We start from the raw sequence: 22,690 nt of genomic DNA on the forward strand, positions 1-22,690 counted from the left end.
ATCTATCCTCATAAATCAACCCCCTCATCTCCGGAATCAACCTAGTTAACCTTCTCTGAACTGCCTCCAATGCAAGTGTATCCTTCCTTAAATACGGAGACCAAAACTGTACGCAGTACTCCAGGTTTGGCCTCACCAATACCCTGTACAGTTGTAGCAGGACTTCTCTGCATTTATAATCTATCCCTCTTGCAATAATCCCTTTGTTCTAATATTAAACCTCCAGATGATGATACAGATCCTACAATCCCCTTATAAACAGTTCTGTAGACAGCAGGTTGAGAATGTTGTCCTCAAACACTATACCATTCTTCTGTCACTGCACTTCTAGCCTTAACTTCTGCATCCTGAATAAGTGAGTTTGTGCCTCAGTGATAATCCATCTTGTTTATGATATTTGGAGGTCTTGCCTGAAATTTCTTTCCTGAACCTTTTCAGAATTTTACTTATCCCAGAAATGTTCCTGCTACTGCAATTCCCCTGAGGACAAATGCAGCTTTCGCTGCCTTGATGTTTTAGGCCACTTGCATGCCACATTGTGGGAACAAGGATCTACATTGTGCTAGGCACCAAGAACCAACATCATTCTTTTTTGTTTGTTTGTTAATGAAATGTAACTAATTCCTTTTTCAGGTCATCATAGGCAGTCCCTCGGAATCGAGGAAGATTTGCTTCCACTCTAAAAATGAGTCCTTAGGTGGCTGAACAGTCCCTGTCACAGGTGGGACAGACAATCGCTGAGGGAAGGGGTGGGTGGGACAAATTTGCCGCACGCTCTTTCCGCTGCCTGCGCTTGATTCCTGCATGCTCTCGGCGATGAGACTCGAGATGCTCAGCGCCCTCTCGGATGCACTTCCTCCACTTAGGGCAGTCTTTGGCCAGGTTTCCCAGGTGTCGGTGGGGATGTTGCACTTTATCAGGGAGGCTTTGAAGGTGTCTTTGAAACGTTTCATTTGCCCACCTTTGGTTTGTTTGCCGTGAAGGAGTTCCAAATAGAGCGCTTGCTTTGGGAGTCTCGTGTCTGGCATGCGAACAATGTGGTCTGCCCAGCGGAGTTGATCAAGTGTGGTCAGTGCTTCAATGCTGGGTATGTTGGCCTGGTCGAGGGCACTAATGTTGGTGCGTCTGTCCTCCCAGGGGATTTGCAGGATCTTGCGGAGACATCGTTGGTGGTATTTCTCCAGCGACTTGAGGCATCTACTGTATATGGGCGCTGTCTCTGAGCCATACAGGAGGGCAGGTATTACTACAGCCCTGTAGACCATGAGCTTGGTGGCAGATTTAAGGACCTGATCTTCGAACACTCTTTTCCTCAGGGGGTCGAAGGCTGCACTGGCGCACTGGAGGCGGTGCTGAATCTCGTCAACAATGTCTGCCTTTGTTGGTAAGAGGCTCCCGAGGTATGGGAAATGGTCCATGTTGTCTGGGGCCGCACCGTGGATCTTGATGACTGGGGGGCAGTGCTGTACGGCGAGGACAGGCTGATGGAGGACCTTTGTCTTACGGATGTATAGTGTAAGGCCCATGCTTTCGTACGTCTCAGTTCGCCTGCTCCACGATGACATGCAAGCCGTGATCCTTACCAACGGATCCATTATAGACCCAATCCTCATCCGGACAGGGGTCAAACAGGGATATGTCATCGCGCCAACCCTCTTCTCAATCTTCCTTGCTGCCATGCTCCACCTCACACTCAACAAGCTCCCTGCTGGAGTGGAACTAAACGACAGAACCAGTGGGAACCTGTTCAACCTTCGTCGTCTCCAGGCTAGATCCAAGACCACCCCAACCTCTGTCGTCGAGCTATAGTGCGTGGACGCCACCTGTGTCTGCGCACATACAGAGGCTGAACTCCCAAGTCATAGTCAACATATTTTTCAAGTAATGTATAGCTGGAAGAGCAGTATCCTATAGTTTGTTAAACGGTATCTGGTCAGGAATTGTCAGGGAAAGCAATGCCTCCTCCTTGGAGTTTGATCATCTTATGGACCCTTAAAATTTGTAAAGCAATATTCATTTGTTGGCAAGAAGATTCACTAATTGTCACAATGGAGCTGCAAATTACAGAACTGCCCACCTCCAATTTGTTGGTGATCTCTGCAGCCTCCTCCAACTTTATATCCCCTACTGCACCCTTTTCTCCTCTACCTTTGTGTATAACCCCTCCCCCCACCCCGCCCCAACCTCACACCTTACCCTACACCTCACCAGGCAGAACCTTCAGCTTCCTCAGTTTTATTGTATGGAGCTGCCTCCTGGATATCCCGGCCTCTTTTAAAAGTCTTCTCAAAAGCCCATTGTTTTTTTGATGCTCCCAATCTCTTTCCCCACAACGTGGTGTCCATTTCTTTATCTATCCCTATTTATTTCCTTTTTGGTTAGAAACATAGAAACATAGAAACATAGAAAATAGGTGCAGGAGTAGGCCATTCAGCCCCTCCAGCCTGCACCGCCATTCAATGAGTCCATGGCTGAACATGCAACTTCAGTACCCCATTCCTGCTTTCTCACCATACCCCTTGATCCCCCTAGTAGTAAGGACTTCAACTAACTCCTTTTTGAATATATTTAGTGAATTGGCCTCAACTACTTTCTGTGGTAGAGAATTCCACAGGTTCACCACTCTCTGGGTGAAGAAGTTTCTCCTCATCTCGGTCCTAAATGGCTTACCCCTTATCCTAAGACTGTGATCCCTGGTTCTGGACTTCCCCAACATTGGGAACATTCTTCCTGCATCTAACCTGTCTAAACCCGTCAGAATTTTAAATGTTTCTATGAGGTCCTCTCTCATTCTTCTGAACTCCAGTGAATACAAGCCCAGTTGATCCAGTCTTTCTTAATAGGTCAGTCCCACCATCCCGGGAATCAGTCTGGTGAATCTTCGCTGCACTCCCTCAATAGCAAGAATGTCCTTCCTCAAGTTAGGAGACCAAAACTGTACACAATACTCCAGGTGTGGCCTCACCAAGGCCCTGTACAACTGTAGCAACACCTCCCTGCCCCTGTACTCAAATCCCCTCGCTATGAAGGCCAACATGCCATTTGCTTTCTTAACCACCTGCTGTACCTGCATGCCAACCTTCAATGACTGATGTACCATGACATCCAGGTCTCGTTGCACCTCCCCTTTTCCTAATCTGTCACTATTCAGATAATAGTCTGTCTCTCTGTTTTTACCACCAAAGTGGATAACCTCACATTTATCCACATTATACTTCATCTGCCATGCATTTGCCCACTCACCTAACCTATCCAAGTCACTCTGCAGCCTCATAGCATCCTCCTCGCAGCTCACACTGCCACCCAACTTAGTGTCATCCGCAAATTTGGAGATACTACATTTAATCCCCTCGTCCAAATCATTAATGTACAATGGGCCCCAGCACAGAACCTTGCGGTACCCTACTAGTCACTGCCTGCCATTCTGAAAAGTACCCATTTACTCCTACTCTTTGCTTCCTGTCTGACAACCAGTTCTCAATCCACGTCAGCACACTACCTCCAATCCCATGTGCTTTAACTTTGCACATGAATCTCTTGTGTGGGATCTTGTCGAAAGCCTTCTGAAAGTCCAAATATACCACATCAACTGGTTCTCCCTTGTCCACTTTACTGGAAACATCCTCAAAAAATTCCAGAAGATTTGTCAAGCATGATTTCCCTTTCACAAATCCATGCTGACTTGGACCTATCATGTCACCTCTTTCCAAATGCGCTGCTATGACATCCTTAATAATTGATTCCATCATTTTACCCACTATTGAGGTCAGGCTGAACGGTCTATAATTCCCTGTTTTCTCTCTCCCTCCTTTTTTAAAAAGTGGGGTTACATTGGCTACCATCCACTCGATAGGAACTGATCCAGAGTCAATGGAATGTTGGAAAATGACTGTCAATGCATCCGCTATTTCAAAGGCCACCTCCTTAAGTACTCTGGGATGCAGTCCATCAGGCCCTGGGGATTTATCGGCCTTCAATCCCATCAATTTCCCCAACATAATTTCCTGACTAATAAAGATTTCCCTCAGTTCCTCCTCCTTACTAGACCCTCTGATCCCTTTTATATCCGGAAGGTTGTTTGTGTCCTCCTTAGTGAATACCGAACCAAAGTACTTGTTCAATTGGTCCGCCATTTCTTTGTTCCCCGTTATGACTTCCCCTGATTCTGACTGCAGGGGACCTACGTTTGTCTTTACTAACCTTTTTCTCTTTACATATCTATAGAAACTTTTGCAATCCGCCTTAATGTTCCCTGCAAGCTTCTTCTCGTACTCCATTTTCCCTGCTCTAATCAAACCCTTTGTCTTCCTCTGAGCACCTAAGAGGTGCTGTATCAATGCAATTTTTTGTTGATTTCTTTTCCTCCCTCCCATTGGAAGGTGGCTTTTTCCTGATGTTTGTGTCGGATAGGATAAATTCTGCAGAGAGAATGGGGTGGCTGTACTTTATCGAGCGAGGTCATTTCCTTTACACGTAGCTAAAGGTGATCATAAAATAGTCTCCATCAAAGGTCTTTTCAACAAAAATATATGCTTTATTCACGCTGCCAAATATCTTTCTCTCATCAAATGACTCATATTTTTGTTTTTGTTTTTGAATCGCGTTTTCTGGTAATGCATTTGGATTTTTTTTTGTTTGCCTAGCATTTTGAGTTTGGAGTGGCGCAGATACTGTTGCTATAGTAACAGTTTAATCCTGTGTGATGAGAAACCCTTTTAAGTGGCTATTTGAAGGATTAAACCAAATTGGTTGCCATAGCTAGGTAGCAGTTGCATTCAAATGTAAATTATGTTTATTCTTAAAACTCCTTTACCCGAAACTTAAGCTTCCGCAGTCTGCTTTAGCCAATGTTGTGACTGTGTCCAAGATGTGACTGCTTAATACAGGTGAAAATTCCATTTACGTGTATTGTGTCCAGGGTGGCTGCTTAATCACAATACTGTGTAAATGAGAAACGACAGGAAAGATTAACAATTCCATTACCCTCACACCCACTTTCATATGAGAGAAAACAAAAATATTATTCAGTGGTACCTTGTTATTACAAGCTAATTGTTAGGGTAAACTTACTCACGTGGAAGTTTAATTATAGACTAAACTGGGGTTCAAGTTACAATTAGCTGAATCCCTGGGGGAAAAGGAATTACTTTTATAAATCCAGTGATTGTAATAATATGGTTTAACTATTCATGAGTAATTACCATCTCGCAAAAATGTAAACCTCAATATGCCTGGGTTGTCGCTGATAGGCCTGTCGGAAATCTTTCCTTTAGTTGTATTCTGTAATGATTGTTTACAACTAAGTGGCTTGCTGGGCCGCTTCAGGGGGCAGTTAAGAGTCAACTACATAGCGTGAGCCAGACCAGATACTTCCTGAAGTACCTTATTGGACCAAATGGGTTTTTATGACAACCTTGTAGCATTGGTTTCCCCTGGTGCTGGTCCATAAATCACAAGATTTATTCAATTTAATTTCACCTTACCCTGGTGGGAGTTGAGTTTATGACTTCTGGGCTGCTAGTCAAGAACCATAATTCCTACTCTACTGTATCCTGTTCCACTGGACTTAGGTGCCAGATGTAAAGGTAGGAATGAAAGATACAATGTTTTGCAACAGCCTACTTTATGTGTTCGTGTCCCATTGACCTTTCAGCCAAACTGATAAAAACAGCAAATGATAAATTAATGTAATTAAGGTTGCAGGCAAGGGACAGATTGCAATAAGTTTATAATGTAACACATTATACTCAGACACATGCATGAGCCAGGAATGTCCAGTATGTTAAAATTACGTTTCATTCAATTGTATAGATTTCCATAACTGAAGCACAATATTGAAATGTTAACGGTTGTAGTATGTAGCTTTGGAAGTTAACTATTATCTGATGATGATGATGATGAAAGTCTCCAGTGTGCCAGCGCAGCCTTCGGCCGCCTGAGGAAAAGAGTGAAGATCAGGCCCTCAAATCCACCATCATGCTCATGGTCTACAGGACGGTAGTAATACCCACCCTCCTGTATGGCTCAGAGACATGGACCATGTACAGTAGACATCTCAAGTCACTGGAGAAATACCACCAACGATGTCTCCGCAAGATCCTACATATCCCCTGGGAGGACAGACGCACCAACATTAGCGTCCTCGACCAGGCCAACATCCTCAGCATTGAAGCACTGACCACACTTGATCAGCTCCGCTGGGCAGGCCACATCATTCGCATGCCAGACACAAGGCTCCCAAAGCAAGCGCTCTACACAGAACTCCTTCACGGCAAGTGAGCCAAAGGTGGGCAGAGGAAACGTTGCAAGGACACCCTCAAGGCCTGCATGATAAAGTGCAACATCCCCACCGATACCTGGGAGTCCCTGGCCAAAGACCGCCCTAAGTGGAGGAAGTGCATCCGGGAGGGCACTGAGCATCTCGAGTCTCATCGCCGAGAGCATGCAGAAATCAAGCGCAGGCAGCGGAAAGAATGTGCGGCAAACCAGTCCCACCCACCCCTTCCCTCAATGATTATCTGTCCCACCTGTGACAGAGTCTGTGGCTCTCGTATTGGACTGTTCAGCCATCTAAGGACTCATTTTTAGAGTGGAAGCGAGTCTTCCTCGATTCCGAGGGACTGCCTATGATGATGATGATTATCAACTTTCTTTAGAAATTCTGATTTTGGGATGGGTGGTGCAGTTGGTTATGTACACTCTCATGTCGAATCGAGGCCCTTCATTTGAATTCAGCTCAGACTGAAAGTCTCCTCTCATGGAAAGGGTCAAAAGTGATTTTGGATTTTCAATTTAGTCTCCAGTAGGTGTGAGTCCATCAACACAGAACTAGCCATAATTTGGCACAAAACGACAGTAAATTAGCACTCACTCAAATGGGATACGGTAATCAGAAATAAGATTGCTACACTTGTGCAGTAGATGGTCACTTTTGAGGTTATAATTCAAGTAAAGACAGAACTAACATTTATATAGTGCCTTTCACCACCTCAAGCTGTCCCAAAGTACATTACAATCAATGAAGTACTATTTGAAGTGCAGTCACTGTTGTAATGCAAGAAATGCGGCAGCCAATTTGTGCACAGCAAGGCCCCACAAACAGCAATGTGATAATGAGCAGATAATCTGTTTTAGGAATGTTGGTTGAGGGATAAATATTGGCCCTAGACACCAAGGAGAACTCTCCTGCTCTTATTTGAAATAGTGCCATGGGATCTTTTACGTCTACCTGAGAGAGCAGACGGGGCCTCGGTTTAATGTCTCATCCAAAGGACGGCACCTCCGACAGTGCAGCACTCCCTCAGTACTGCACTGGAGTGTCAGATTATGTGCTCAAAACCTCTGTAGTGCGGCATGAACCCCCAACTCTCTGAATCAGAGGAGTAAGTGCTGATACTGAGCCACAGCTGACGCTCTAACCCATATTAGATTGGAATATACTTATTTTTCTGACCATTAACATTCCTTGCGTTGATGAGCAGAGTATTCCCTTCCTGACTTTTCAGGTTAGCACCAAATTCTGTTACCTTCCCTCTCCACCTCTTAGTATCCCTTCAGCTGCATCGCAGAATGAAGTCAGGAGGAGAGAAGCTGATTATAGAATGGCAAGCATGGCTGAGTGATAGGATTGATGTGGGGGAAGACAACTGAGGGAGAGAGATGAGGTGAAAAGGGAAGAATTGCCACTTGACCTTAATAATTGCCAATACCTGCAGTGCCGTGGCTGGCCAACAACCACAGCATTGAAGCACTGACCACACTTAATCAGCTCCGCTGGGCAGGCCACATCGTCCGCATGCCAGACACGAAACTCCCAAAGCAAGTGCTCTACTCGGAACTCCAACACGGCAAGCGAGCCAAAGGTGGGCAGAGGAAACGTTACATGGACACCCTCAAAGCCTCCCTGATAAAGTGCAACATCCCCACTGACACCTGGGAGTCTCTGGTCAAAGACCACCCTAAGTGGAGGAAGTGCATCTGGGAGGGCGCTGAGCACCTCGAGTCTCATCGCCGAGAGCATGCAGAAAACAAGCGTAGGCAGCGGAAGGAGCGTGTGGCAAATCTGTCCCACCCTCCCTTACCCTCAACGATTGTCTGTCCCACCTGTGACAGGGACTGTGGTTCTCATATCGGACTGTTCAGACACCTAAAGACTCATTTTAAGAGTGGAAGCAAGTCTTCCTCGATTCCGAGGGATTGCCTATGACGATGATATGATGATGGTGATGTGGCTGGTACCAGCATCTCCACGAGCACAGACAATACTGAATAGTGCTCTTGTTTCCCAGAGATAGGCCCGAGGGAGGAGCATTTTCATTCTGCCTGTGAGTGACTGATTGCTGCCGTGCTGTGAGAATGTTCTGTACAGCGGTTTACCGCCTAACTTCTCAAAAAAAAAAGTTTTCTTTACTCAGGGAATTGTTGGAATGTGGAACTCGCTACCACGTGGAATGGTTGAGGTGAAAAGCACTGGTGCATTTACGGGGAAGCTGGATAAGTACAAGAGGCAGGAAGGAATAGAAGGATATGTTGATGGGTTGAGATGAAGTAAGGTGGGAGGAGGCTCGTGTGGAGCATTAAAACGAGCATGGACCTGTTGGGCCGAATGGCCTGCTTCTGTGCAATGTTCCTGCTAAGCTGCATGGCCGCGGGGTCATCTGCAGGGTGCCATGCAGGCCACTCACTGGCTTTCACATTGTAGATACCACACATGCGCCAAAGCTGAATGGGCCACACAGTGGGGGAGGCAGTGCGGCTTACAGGGGACATTGCTTGTGTGCTGTAAGTACTATGTCACACTATGTAAAAACAGGCCTATTATCCCATGATAGTCCTGCTATCCCTTTCTTTCCCCGCTGTTGGAGCAGACAAATAGCAGACAAATAATAACCCAAAATATGCAGCAGTCTCCAGTCTGGCAATCTCACTCCCTACATTTATTCTGTCCTTCACTTCCAATCTGAAAATGAATGAAAATTGCTTTCCTGCTTTCTTCCAAGCCCTTGCGCTTTCTCCTTTCACTGTGTCTCTACGTGTTATTTTTCTGTTTTTAAACCTTTCTCCTCCCGATGTATCACAGTAAGAACTACACATGATTAATTAGTTACTCACCCTGCTTAAAAAAAAATATTCGTTCATGGAATGTGGGTGTCGCTGGCAAGGCCGGCATTTATTGCCCATCCCTAACTGCCCTCGAGAAGGTGGTGGTGAGCCATTTTCTTAAGCCGCTGCAGTCGGTGTGGTGAAGGAACTCCCACAGTGCTGTTAGGGAGGGAGTTCCAGGATTTTGACCCAGCGACGATGAAGAAACGCCAATATACTACCAAATCAGGATGGAGTGTGACTTGGAGGGATTCCTGCTAGACTGGGATATCAATAACGTACACTTTTAGACACGGTACATTTTTGTACATTTAGGAGATCTCCCATGGCATTGTGCATGAGTGGTTTGCAGCACCATTGCGATATTTAGTTACTAACCTGGCCTGTCTCTTTCAAATCAATGCTCTTGTACTACCTGTGGGAATCTATGTTATTGTAGATACTTGTAATTGTAATTGAGATCAATTAGAGGTCAGTAAATTGCTTGTAAATTTCAGGTTTCTGCTTTTTACAGAAAACTGTTTTGCATCTGTAACAAAATCTGACCCTTTGAAGTATGACACCTGGGGAACAGGTTAATGGAGCATGAAATCATGAGGGGTGTAAAACGGTGGCCGAACCGATCCCGCCCCATGCCTGGACAGGTGAGGTAGGTTATACCATTATTACCCACCTGGACAGACATGTGATAGCTCCCTGTATATACACCAACAAAATACTATGGTGCATGTTAGAGCATGGGCTTTTTATAAGACCTGAAGCATTAGAACGCATAAAACATACTGAATTATTCTTCATGTCCCTCGCCTACAAAATCTAACAAGTCTGACACTGGATTATTCAAAAGTCAATTAAGAATGTGCATTTATTCTGGCTCCTTTATGCTGGGTTTCTGCAGAGTTTGTCTAAAAGATTCTAAACGGTTCCTTGGACTCTTAAGCGTGGCCCAGAAACTTGCATTAAACTGCTTGTTGCATCTACAGTGTGATGGATAAGAACTGAGTGCACGTGTAAAGTTGTTACAATACTACTAGTAGATCTCCTGTGCCATTGTCCTTGATGGGGATTTGCTGTTCTATGGCAAAGGGGTGTTTATGCCATATCTGGGTAACATTGGGGCCACTGGTTTATGATGACTGAAAATGTATCTGAGGATTTTTACTGTTGCTTTGAGGATTAAATTCCATAACTCTGTCCATTGTTATGTTAAAACCTAAATAAGTAGCTTTTAATGTTTATATATATTCCTTTACCTCAGCATTTAATTATTGTTATCTCTTACCATTTTTCAAGCTGACAATGCATAGCAAGATGGTGTGTAAGATGCACTAATTGGAGGAAGATTAAAAACATGCTCTTTCCTTAGTGCTGCTATTATCCCCACCTAGCAGGACCGCCCAATCAACCTTACATGTCATCTGCCATCTTCGCAGCTGTAGCACTTTTAGAATCTAGTACCAGCAATGCACTTTCAGCAGCACTGGTTTGGCTGATCAAGTTCAAATTAATAATGCTTTGGTCACTGTTGCCCAGATGTTCCACCACCAAACCTCTCCCTACCTCCTTCAATAAACCAAAGATGCCTTACTCTTCTTGACGCACGCAACAAATCTGAGTAACTTGTATGTCTACCATGACTGGGGAGGTAATTTTTGAGAACAGTAAAAACTTGATAGTTTGTAAGGATTCAGCAACATTATAAATGGCACATGAAAGAAAGACTTGCATTTATATAGCATCTTACCCCATCTTTGTCAAATCGCTTCACATACAATGAATTACTTTGAAGTGCAGTCACTGTGTTATGTAGGAAAATGTGACAACACTTTGTGCACAGCTAACACCAGAGAGAAGAATAACAGGTCTGTGTTTGGTGTTGATGGTCTTCTTCAAATGGTGTTATGACATCCTGAATGTCCACCTCTGATAATTCTGTACTTATTCAATGTAGTACTAGCTGGATTATGTGCTGGAGCAGGGCTGTATGTACAGCGCTAAAGGTACAACTAAACTGAGCCAAGCTGATGTACAGTAGTTGTAGATCCATTGTATCAATGGTTGAACACACCCTGTGATAAGTGCACCCATCTTAAAAGTTTTGAAAGTAAAATTCTGAAGCATTTCTCATTTCAACTTTTCCACTAGTTCCGACTTCCAAAACATCTTTCAATGCTACTTGCTTGTAGAGGGTTCATGTATTTTAAGGATTTTAAGGAGTTACTGTCAACCTATCCATGTCCCCATTCATATGACCTAAATATAATTATTTTTGTACCTTATGCTTCTGTTACCTAACAGTTATAATTTTTTTCAACTATTTCTTAGTCTTAGATCATTTATTTGGTTGCCATGGCATCTTTGTCTTGCTACATCCATGGCTTATGACAAAACCAACCTACTCCACCCTGCCACATTTACACTGTGCCAATTAACCTCTGAGTCAGTATATTGTGGAGTCTGCCCCCACCCAGGACTTGCGCATTTAATCGAGGCTAACCAAGTGCCAAGAGAATGCCACATTGCTGGATGCTCCATATTTTGGATGAGGCGTTAAACCGAAGACCTGTCCATTTGTCTATGTGGACATAACGCTATTCATAGCGCAGAGTCCTCTTGGTGTCCTGGCTACACTTCTCCCTCAACCAAGAACAGATTATCTATTTGTGGAAAATTATCAGCCGCATTTTCCTACAGACCAACAGTGATTGCACTTCAAAAATTACTTTAAAATGTTTTTAGTACATGATAAGGTACACTATAAATGTAAGTTCTTTATTTATAATATCCATCAAACTGGGACGTGGAATTCCAGGTAGGTTTAGCTTCTGAAATAGCCTGAAAGTCTGCTGTGAAAATGATTTTGGAACTGCTATATTGGCTTGTAGGAGAGTTAGCACCGCAACAAATACAAACATTGATGCAGCTTATACGTGTGAACAATTTTTCAATAGACTTAAAAATATGGAGACATGACTGGTAATGCAAATGATGTAATCATTTTACAGATTATCTGCTCTGTGTATCCGTACACACATAAACACCACTGAGGTAGCAGTGACCCATTAAGTAGTGCTACTGAAATCACAAAGATTAGGCTTGACACAGGTTAAAGTACTCAATTACACTATATATATATAGAGAGAGTGGTAGATCATTAATGCTGCAGTATTCCTTTTAATTGCCCCATTTTGCCTCTGTATATCACCTCTGGAGGATATGATTCTATTCATCCATGAGATCTTGTTACCACACTATGTTTTAGTTGCTTCTAATTTGCTAGCGTCTTCCTGAGATTGTCTCTTCTACTCTTGGGGCCCCACGTGGGGACGCACAATTTGAATTAAGTGAAGGTTTAGTGCCCCACGAGCAGGTGCCGGCTGCATGTTGGCAGCCCGGCCGCACCTGAGGTCACCATTGTCAGGCCCACTGCAAAGTCGAACCGACAAAAAAAAGATGCCGGCTGCCCACAAGGCCCTCCCCTTTAAGGGGCTGCTGGGGCACCCCAGCCACGACAGTTTGCGCCCCGCGAACCTGTCGTTGGCATCGCCTCACGCCAACCTCGCGTCCCATGGGGCAATTTCCCCCTCGGGGCGATCAGGGATCGGCACTCACAACGATGACATCATTGCCATTCGCACAAACCCGTTGTCGCCCGCAGAATCCCGGGGGCAATTACGGAGTGCGGGGGGAGAGGGGCACCCGGACGATAATAAATTTGCACCACAGGCCTTTCCCAAAGGGGCAATTTCACCCCCAAGGTATCAGCCAACTAGCCCGAAAGATGCTGGAGCCTCAAGAAGACACCATGAAATTGAAGACGAGATCCGCCAGTGCACTTCTAAACTTCTCATGAATCACTAGTAAGAAGTATTTGCCTATCCTACCTCCCATCCTCTTGTGAAATTGATGACTCATGCTGGAGTATGGTATGGTATATAGGCCCCAATTTTCCACGTTCACGATTTCTGCCGCTCACGTACGATAACGTACGTTCCCCGCCCCCGACCGTTTGCAGGAAAAAAAAAACAGCACTTTCCACAAAGCAGAAGTTGTTTTTAGCACTGCACTACCCGAAGACAATTCTGGGGGCAAAGCTTGTAGTGTGCGCTGAAAAATCACTACGCATGCGCTGGAAAAAAATCACTGCGCATGCACTGGGGGAAAAAATCACTGCGCATGCACTGGGGGAAAATCACTGCGCATGCACTGGGGGGGGGAGGAAATCACTGCGCATGCACTGGAAAAAAATCGCTGCGCATGCACTGGGGAAAAAATGACTGCACATGCGCTGGAAAAAACCACTGCGCATGCACTGGGGGGGAAATCACTGCGCATGCACTGGGGAGGGGGGAAATCACTGCGCATGCGCTGGAAAAAAATCACTGTGCATGCACTGGGGGGAAATCACTGCACACGTGCTGGAAAAAATCACTGCGCATGCACTGGGGGGGAAATCACTGCGCATGCACTGGAAAAAAATCACTGCGCATGCACTGGAAAAAAGTCACTGCGCATGCAAGCAAGGTTGCTTTAAATTCTTCTGTGACAATGGAAAAGGCACTGATGATGGCTCAGGGCCCCCTTATTTACATTCATCAGGAGTTATTGTGCAAGGTAATAAGAACACAAATGACAATGCACCATTAAGATGTTTTATTTCCACCCCCTTTCTGCTCTTCCCCTCCATCGCACCACACCCCCCCTCCCCCATTCTCAATTCATTAACTACAAATCAACACTTAGAAATGTTACATTTTAGGTAGTTTTGTATACCAAATTAACTGAAAATACTCTGGTCTGAAATAGTATGAAATTGACACGAAGTTGCATTCAATTGTATTAAAGCTACGAGATTGAAAAGGCTCTTGTGCAAGTTTAACAACACCTCAATGTATTCTGTGAATGACATTTCATAAGAACATAAGAACAGAAGAAATAGGAGCAGGAGTCGGCCATTTGGCCCCTCGAGCCTGCTCTGCCATTCAGTAAGATTATGGCTGATCTGATCATGGACTCAGCTCCACTTCCCTGCCTGCTCCCCATAACCCTTTACTCCCTTATCGCTCAAAAATCTGTCGATCCCCGCCTTAAATATATTCAATGACCCAGCCTCCACAGTTCTATGGGGAAGAGAATTCCATAGATTTACAACCCTCTGCGAGAAGAAATTTCTCCTCACCCCAGTTTTAAATGGGTGGTCCCTTAGTCTAAGACTATGTCCCCTAGTTTTAGTATCCCCTAGGAGTGGAAATATCCTCTCTGTATCCACCTTGTTGAGCCCCCTCATTATCTTATAAGTTTCAATAAGATCACCTCTCATTCTTCTGAACTCCAATGAGTATAGGCCCAACCTACTCAACCTATCCTCATAAGTCAACCCCCTCATCTCCGGAATCAACCTAGTGAACCTTCTCTGAACAGCCTCCAATGCAAGTATATCCCTCCTTAAATACGGAGACCAAAACTGTACGCAGTCCTCCAGGTTTGGCCTCACCAATACCCTGTACAGTTGTAGCAGGACTTCTCTGCTTTTATACTCTATCTCCCTTGCAATAAAGGCCAACATTCCATTTGCCTTCGTGATTACTTGCTGTACTAACTTTTTGTGTTTCATGCACAAGGAGGACCAGGTCTCTCTGTACTGCAGCACTTTGCAGTTTTTCTCCATTTAAATTATAATTTGCTTTTCTATTATTTCTTCCAAAGTGGATAACCTCACATTTTCCTACATTATATTCCATCTGCCAAATTTTTGCCCACTCACTTAGCCTGTCTTTATCCCTTTGCAGATTTTTTGTGTCCTCCTCACAATTTGCTTTCCCGCCCATCTTTGTATCATCAGCAAACTTGGCTACATTACACTCGGTCCCATCATCCAAATCATTAATATAGATTGTAAATAGTTGAGGCCCCAGCACCAATCCCTGCAACACACCACTAGTTACCGTTTGTCAACCGGAAAATGACCCATTTATCCCGACTCTCTGTTTTCTATTAGTTAGCCAATCCTCTATCCATGCTAATATATTACCCCAACCCCGTGAGCTTTTATCTTGTGCAGTAACCTCTTATGTGGCATCTTATTGAATGCCTTCTGGAAATCCAAATACACATCCACTGGTTCCCCCTTATCCACCCTGATCATTACATCCTCGAAGAACTCCAGCAAATTTGTCAAACATGATTTCCCTTTCATAAAACCATGCTGACTCAGCTTGATTGAATTATGCTTTTCCAAATGTCCCGCTACTGCTTCCTTAATAATGGACTCCAGCATTTTTCCCAACGACAGATGTTCGGCTAACTGGTCTATAGTTTCCAGCTTTTTGTCTGCCTCCTTTTTTAAATTTCCTTATAATGGTGCAAATTATTTTTTAATGTGCCTCATGTATGCTTCTATGATTGTTGCTCAGTCTGGCACAGAAGCTCTGGAACGTACATGGAGGCCATTCGGCCCGGGATTGCAGCGGGCCAGTGCAAATTTCCCTAACTTTAAGATAGGCTTTTTTACAACGGTGCCTAAGGTCTCTCTGTGCCATTTTGTAAAAAATCTTTGCTGGGGAAAGAGGCATAAATGTCCGAAACGATGCGGAATCCCTTCTCAACGCCGACCAATGCCAAAATATCTGGCACCAAAAATCTGGCACTGACAGTTGGCCCGGTGCCAAAACTTTGGGGAAAATTTCAAATGACCGATTACGCCAAAAAAATCGCTGGGCGCCAAAAAAAAGCGCCCAATGATGGCAAAAATTGCCCCCATGGTAACTCACTAAAATGACTGTCCTTTATTTACAAGGCAGGTTAACTTGCACCAGTCGCCTTCCTTAATTATGGGAGGGGGTTCATAAAAATAACTGAAGTGAATGCTGATCTCAAAGCATCCATAAAAGCACACAATCAGCCACTGGCGAGACTTGTTCTATAACCTGTAGTTAACATTGAAAAATCAGACAGCTAACAAACATTTTATCTGCGGTTACTGTTATGTCTGTAATGCACTTATGAATGACTCCACGAGGCAATGTGTTGTTCTCAAACTGTAGTGATCTTGGTCCTTTATTCGTAACTCCAGAGTGAGGCACAAGCATGGTGGGCAGCTTTTTTATATTGGGCCCTGCACACCCATGCAGGTGACCCTCAGGTCTCCCACCGCAGTGCCCTTTGGTGGACAGCCTCTGCCACAGGGGCAGGAAACACTGGTCTCCACCAGTTGCACCCTCTAGTGGTGCCAGCATAGTATATACACCGTGTAAATCTTATTGATAGTACATCAAGTAACAAGTCTCCATCTTATGCAACTATACAGTGAGTATATCTATAGTCTACTTATATAACAGTTACGAATCGTTTCAGCAATCCAACAGGGATTTCCAGATCAGGAGTGGGATGATGGAGAGTTGTTTTGAACTTGGGAGTCACTGAGGCTGATTGTCGCCAACTGTGGTCCTGCGGGGCTCGGTACCACATCGCACGATTCATACACTCATTGAGTTAACTGGGCAACATTTTGTGTGTTTGTTTATTCATTTTAAATAATTTTTCTTCTAATGTTCATTTTCATGGCATTACAGTTGGGTGTAGCTTCAGACACATGTAAGGACAGTGCCTGATGAAATTGATGCTTTACTCGTCGCTTGCTGTGATTTGATGATAAGCTTGATGAAGATCAGAGTAATATACTTTACAAGGGGTAATAAAAACAGAACCTGCTGGAAATCTCAGCGGGTCCAACCTGAAACGTTAACTCTGTTTCTCTCTCCACAGATGCCTGCTGAGATTTCCAGCATCTCCTGTTTTTATTTCAGCTTCCAGCATGCACAGTATTTTGCTTTTGTACTTTACAAGGGGGCTGGCTCTCTTGGCCATCTGTATCTCTTCTTTGCACGGTACACCCCATTACGGGAGTAGTTCCTGACTTATATTTGGTTTGTTTACGCATTGTGCAACCAACCAAAATCACATCACATGGCAAGAGATACCTGCAGGCCACTGGATACAGTCATCTCTGAATGTAAACTAACATTGCAAGACATCAAGTACCACATACACAGAAACCAAACAGAAAACAGGCAGTTTAGGGATTGAGTATTTCAGAACCCAATCGAGATTTCCCCTCCATCCCTCCCGTATGAAACAGAAGAAATGATGAAAACGTTGCCCTCTGAAACAATTGGAGTTCTGTGGCAGCAAACTCGTGCTTTGCTGTACAATCCCCGGGTTAGTTTAAAGAGCACGCTGCTGGCGTCTCGATTGAATATCTTCCGGCAGAAGTGAAGCTCGATGCTGATTGGTAAGGAATGATGAAATGATTCATAGCTGCAGATGAAAATGTTTATCTGCCTGATTTAAAAATATATATATATTTAATCGCAGGTTTATGGAACAAGGACACCACTGGCAGAATCATTTTGTGCACACAAAAGTAGCACTTGGTTTTGGGGCTCACTCAGTATCAATGTTCTGTGTCCATAAAATACATTAATCCCTTTATTTTCCCAATTAAAAAAATAAAATCAAACATTGTGAAAGAATATATGAAATACTCAAAAATAATCGACATTTCTCTCACCTCTCAACACCAGAAAGAGAAATAGCTTTTCGTATTGAAATGGGCATGTTTAAGCCAATCTTTTTCTATAAGCCAATCATTGAAGCACCTTCATACTGTGAAGGTTTAAGTTATATAATGAATGATTCATTCATTTTTTCAAAGGCAGTCCCTTGAAATCAAGGAAGACTTGCTTCCACTCTAAAAATGAGTTCTTAGGTGACTGAACAGCCCAATACGGGAATTATAGTCTCTGTCACAGGTGGGACAGACAGTTGTTGAGGGAAAGGGTGGGTGGGGAGTCTGGTTTGCCGCACGCTCTTTCTGCTGCCTGCGCTTGATTTCTGCACGCTCTCTGTGATGAGACTCGAGGTGCTCAGCGCCCTCCTGGATGCACTTCCTCCACTTAGGGTGGTCTTTGGCCAGAGACTCCCAGGTGTCGGTGGGGATGTTGCTTTTTATCAAGGAGGCTTTGAGGGTGTCCTTGTAACGTTTCCTCTGCCCACCTTGGGCTCGCTTGCCATGTACGAGTTCCGAGTAGAGCGCTTGATGAATAATCGCCTGACTGAATAGCCTTTGGTTATCAACACCTTGAAGCAGTTCAGTCTTTATCCAAAGGTAGTACTGGGCAGCGGGTATACAGTCGTACAATGATGCACAAGCAGGTCAGTCAGCACCTGAAGTGAAAAGGCAGGTTAACCTTTTAGCCATAAAATGCATCAAAATAGTCAGGGCCAAAACAGTAACCTATTGTTCTCTTAGAGAAGCTCCCTGACTTGCTGTGTGTTTCTAGTATTTGCTATTTATTTCAGATTTCTAACATGTTGAGTTAAAAAAAACAAATGACTATGGCAGGGTGGTTTCCTCCAAACCCACAGTAATACGGGAGGGAATCAGCTGTGGCTCATTGGGCAGCACTCTCGTCTCTGAATAATAGAAGTCCATTTCAAGTCCCACTCCAGGAAGGACATGCTTGCTATTGAGGGAGTGCCGCGAAGGTTCACCAGACTGATTCCCGGGATGGCAGGACTGACATATGAAGAAAGACTGGATCGACTAGGCTTATATTCACTGGATTTTAGAAGAATGAGAGGGGATCTCATAGAAACATATAAAATTCTGACGGGATTGGACAGGTTAGATGCAGGAAGAATGTTCCCGATGTTGGGGAAGTCCAGAACCAGGGATCACAGTCTAAGGATAAGGGGTAAGCCATGTAGGACCGAGATGAGGAGAAACTTTTTCACCCAGAGAATTGTGAACCTGTGGAATTCTCTACCACAGAAAGTTGTTGAGGCCAGTTCGTTAGATATATTCAAAAGGGAGTTAGATGTGGCCCTTACGGCTAAAGGGATCAAGGGGTATGGAGAGAAGGCAGGAGTGGGATACTGAAGTTGCGTGATCAGCCATGATCATTGTTATGTATTTAACCCCTTGCAACCTGTATTACACCACCACCAGAGGGCCTACCTGTTGGAGTCCCAAGGGATCCCAGCATCCCTTGGGAGCACTGTATATAAGCAGGCCACCCACGAGGTACCTGCACTCTTATTAAAGGCGCTAAGGTCACGCTTGCTCATTGTTCACAGTACTCAGTTTCATCCTTTATTATGAGTGTATCAATTGGTGATGAGGTAACGAACAACCGCGCGAAAATGCAAAGAACACTTGGTATCCTGGAGAAGTTCTCAGAAGGGGACGATTGGGAGGCCTTCGTGGAGAGACTTGACCAATACTTTGTGGCTAACGAGCTGGAAGGGGACGAGAACGCTGCCAAACGAAGGGCGATCCTCCTAACTGTCTGTGGGGCAACAACCTATGGCCTCCTGAAGAATCTTCTAGCTCCGGTAAAACCAACAACTAAATCCTATGAAGAATTGTGTACGCTGGTCTGGGAGCACCTAAATCCTAAGGAAAGCGTTTTGATGGCGAGATATCGGTTCTACACGTGTCAACGGTCAGAGTGCCAGGAAGTGGCGAGCTATGTCGCCGAACTAAGGCGCCTTGCAGGACACTGCGAATTTGAGGGATTCCTAGAACAAATGCTTAGAGACTTTTTTGTACTGGGCATTGGCCATGAGGTAATCCTTCGCAAACTGTTGACTGTTGAAACTCCGAATCTAAGCCAAGCCATAACAATAGCGCAGGCATTTATGTCCACTAGTGACAACACCAAACAGATTTTGCAGAGTAAAGAGTTTCGGCCAGTACTGTGCACAAAGTAACATCGTTTTCGAGCAGGAATATACATGGCAGAACGTACACGCCGGCTGCTGCTGCATGACCTCAAATGACCCAGAGTCCGCCATCAATCGTTAACGTGAGGCAGTTAACACCTTGTTGGCGCTGTGGAGGTGATCATCAGGCCCATCAATGCTGCTTCAAGCACTATGTGTGCAATGGCTGCAGAACAATGTGCGAATGTGCAGGCGAACTGCAAACCCTGCAAACCACCACGTTGCAGAGGAAGATCGATCTACTGTGGATCAGGCTGAATTGGAAACTCGTACCAAGGAAGCGACGTGTACGGGGTACACACATTTACCATGAAATGTCCACCAGTGTAGTATCTGTTCTTATCAGTTTAATCGCTTCTCGGCCTTTTGGCTAAGATCATGCGTAACTGACCTGACAGGGGAGTAACCACCATAACCCCAAGGTGGTTCTCCCTGGATCAGGAAGGTATATGCTTGCTTTTTTGGAAACAGGAGGTGGGTGGGGTGGCTTGACCCATCCACCTCCACGGAGGTGTGTGGGGGGCCTGACCCATCCACCTCCATGGCACGAACCTGGTATTGCAGTACTTCCAGGAACGGTGCAGTGGCTCTCGGCCTTTTGGCTAAGAGCATTGGCGCAGAGTGATCCTTGGCGTGTGCAAGGTGACCTCTGGCGTTTGTGATTTGACAAAGAATTGGAACGATTGGCTACGAATTTCAAAAAAAAAAAAAAAATCTGTTCTTATCAGTTTAATATCCCCTATGGGGACATGAAATTGAATTGATTTTTGGACAGGGAGCTGGATCAGGGGCATGCCCCGTCCACTCCATACACCGACCTGGTATTGCAATATTTCCAGGAATGGTGCAACTTCGCCGCTCGGCCTTTTGGCCTAAGATCAAATATAATGGCGCAAAGTGATCTTTGGCGTTAGAGTTGATCTGGAAAGAAATTGGATTAAAAAAAAAAGAAATGTCCACCAATGATGTTGAAAGTTGAACTGAACGGAATTCCAGTATCTATGGAACTGGACACGGGTGCAAATCAGTCCGTAATGAGTAAAAAGTCCTTTGACAGGCTGTGGTGCAACAAGACACACAGGTCCAAGCTCAGCCCCATTCACACCAAACTAAGGACTTACACCAAGGAACTAATCCCTGTAATTGGCAGTGCAGAAGTCAAAGTCTCTTATAATGGAGCAGTACACAAACTCCCGCTGTGGATCATGCCAGGGAATGGCCCCACACTGTTTGGCAGAGGCTGGCTGGGAAAATTCCGCTGGAACTGGGACGACATCCAAGCGCTTTCATCCATCGACGACACCTCACGTGCCCAGGTTCTGAGCAGATTTCCATTGTTGTTTGAGCCAGGCATTTGAAGCTTCTTGGGGGCGAAAATGCAGATCCATTTGGTTCCCGGTACGCGACCCATCCACCACAAGGCACGGGCGGTACCATATGTGATGCGTGAGAAAGTAGAAATTGAGCTGGACAGGCCACAGCGAGAAGGCATCATCTCGCCGGTGGAATTCAACGAGTGGGCCAGTTCGATTGTCCTGGTACTTAAAGAGGACGGCACGGTCAGAATTTGTGGGGACTATAAAGTAACGATTAACCGTTTCTCGCTGCAGGACCAGTGCCCGCTACCCAAGGCAGACGACCTACTTGCGACCCTGGCTGGAGGGAAGACGTTCACCAAGTTGGGCCTGACCTCGACCTACATGATGCAGGAGCTGGAGAAGTCTTCGAAAGGCCTCGCCTACATCAACACACACAAAGATCTGTTCATCTATAACAGATGCCCGTTCGGGATTTGGTTGGCCGCGGCAATCTTCCAATGGAACATGGAGAGCCTGCTAAAGTCAGTTCCTCGCACCGTGGTTTTCCAGGACGACATACTGGTTACAGCTCGGGACACCATTGAGCACTTGAAGAATCTGGAAGAGGTTCTTAGTTGGTTGGATCGCCTGGGACTCAGGTTGAAATGCTCGAAGTGTGTTTTCCTGGCGCTGGAGGTCGAGTTCTTGGGAAGAAGAATCACAGCAGACGGCATCAGACCCACCGACGCCAAGTCGGAGGCCATCAAGAACGCGCCGAGACCACAGAACGTGACGGAGCTGCGGTCGTTCCTGGGACTCCTTAACTATTTCTGTAATTTCCTACCTGGGTTAAGCACCCTGCTAAAACCCCGACATGTGATACTATGCAAGGGAGACGACTGGGTATGGGGGAATTCACAAGAGGCTGCCATTGAGAAAGCCAGAAATCTGTTGTATTCAAACAAACTGCTTGTCCTGTATAACCCTTGTAAACGATTAGTGCTAGCTTGCGATGCGTCATTATACGGGGTCAGGTGTGTGTTACAACAGGCTAATGAATCGGGGATTTTGCAACCGGTCGCTTATGTGTTCAGGAGTTTGTCCAAGGCCGAAAGGGCCTAAAGCATTATTGAAAAAGAGGCTCTGGCGTGCGTTTACGGAGTAAAGAAAATGCACCAGTACTTGTTTGGTCTCAAGTTTGAGCTTGAAACTGACCACAAGCCGCTCACATTGCTGTTCTCTGAAAGCATGAATGCCTCTGCCCGCATCCAAAGATGGGCGCTCACGCTGTCAGCATACAACTAGTAATCCGCCACAGACTGGGCACAGAGAGCTGCGCTGATGCTCTCAGTCGGCTGCCATTGCCCACCACCGGGGTGGAAATGGCACAGCCTGCGGACTTGCTCATGGTAATGGATGCATTCGAAAATGAAAAGTCACCCGTTATGGCCTGCCAGATCAGGACCTGGACCAGCCAGGATCCTTTACTGTCCTTGGTAAAAAAA

The 22,690-nt window shown here is 45.2% G+C and overlaps 2 pseudogenes; both read left to right on the plus strand.

The window, feature by feature from the left end:
- The first annotated feature begins 20,237 nt into the window (after positions 1 to 20,237).
- LOC139227267 (U2 spliceosomal RNA) lies at positions 20,238 to 20,476 on the plus strand (annotated as a pseudogene).
- A 99-nt stretch (positions 20,477 to 20,575) lies between these two features.
- Positions 20,576 to 20,742, plus strand: LOC139227272 (U2 spliceosomal RNA; annotated as a pseudogene).
- The last annotated feature ends 1,948 nt before the right edge of the window (positions 20,743 to 22,690 follow it).

Source organism: Pristiophorus japonicus, chromosome 16 (genome assembly GCF_044704955.1).
Source record: "Pristiophorus japonicus isolate sPriJap1 chromosome 16, sPriJap1.hap1, whole genome shotgun sequence".
Taxonomy (NCBI): domain Eukaryota; kingdom Metazoa; phylum Chordata; class Chondrichthyes; family Pristiophoridae; genus Pristiophorus; species Pristiophorus japonicus.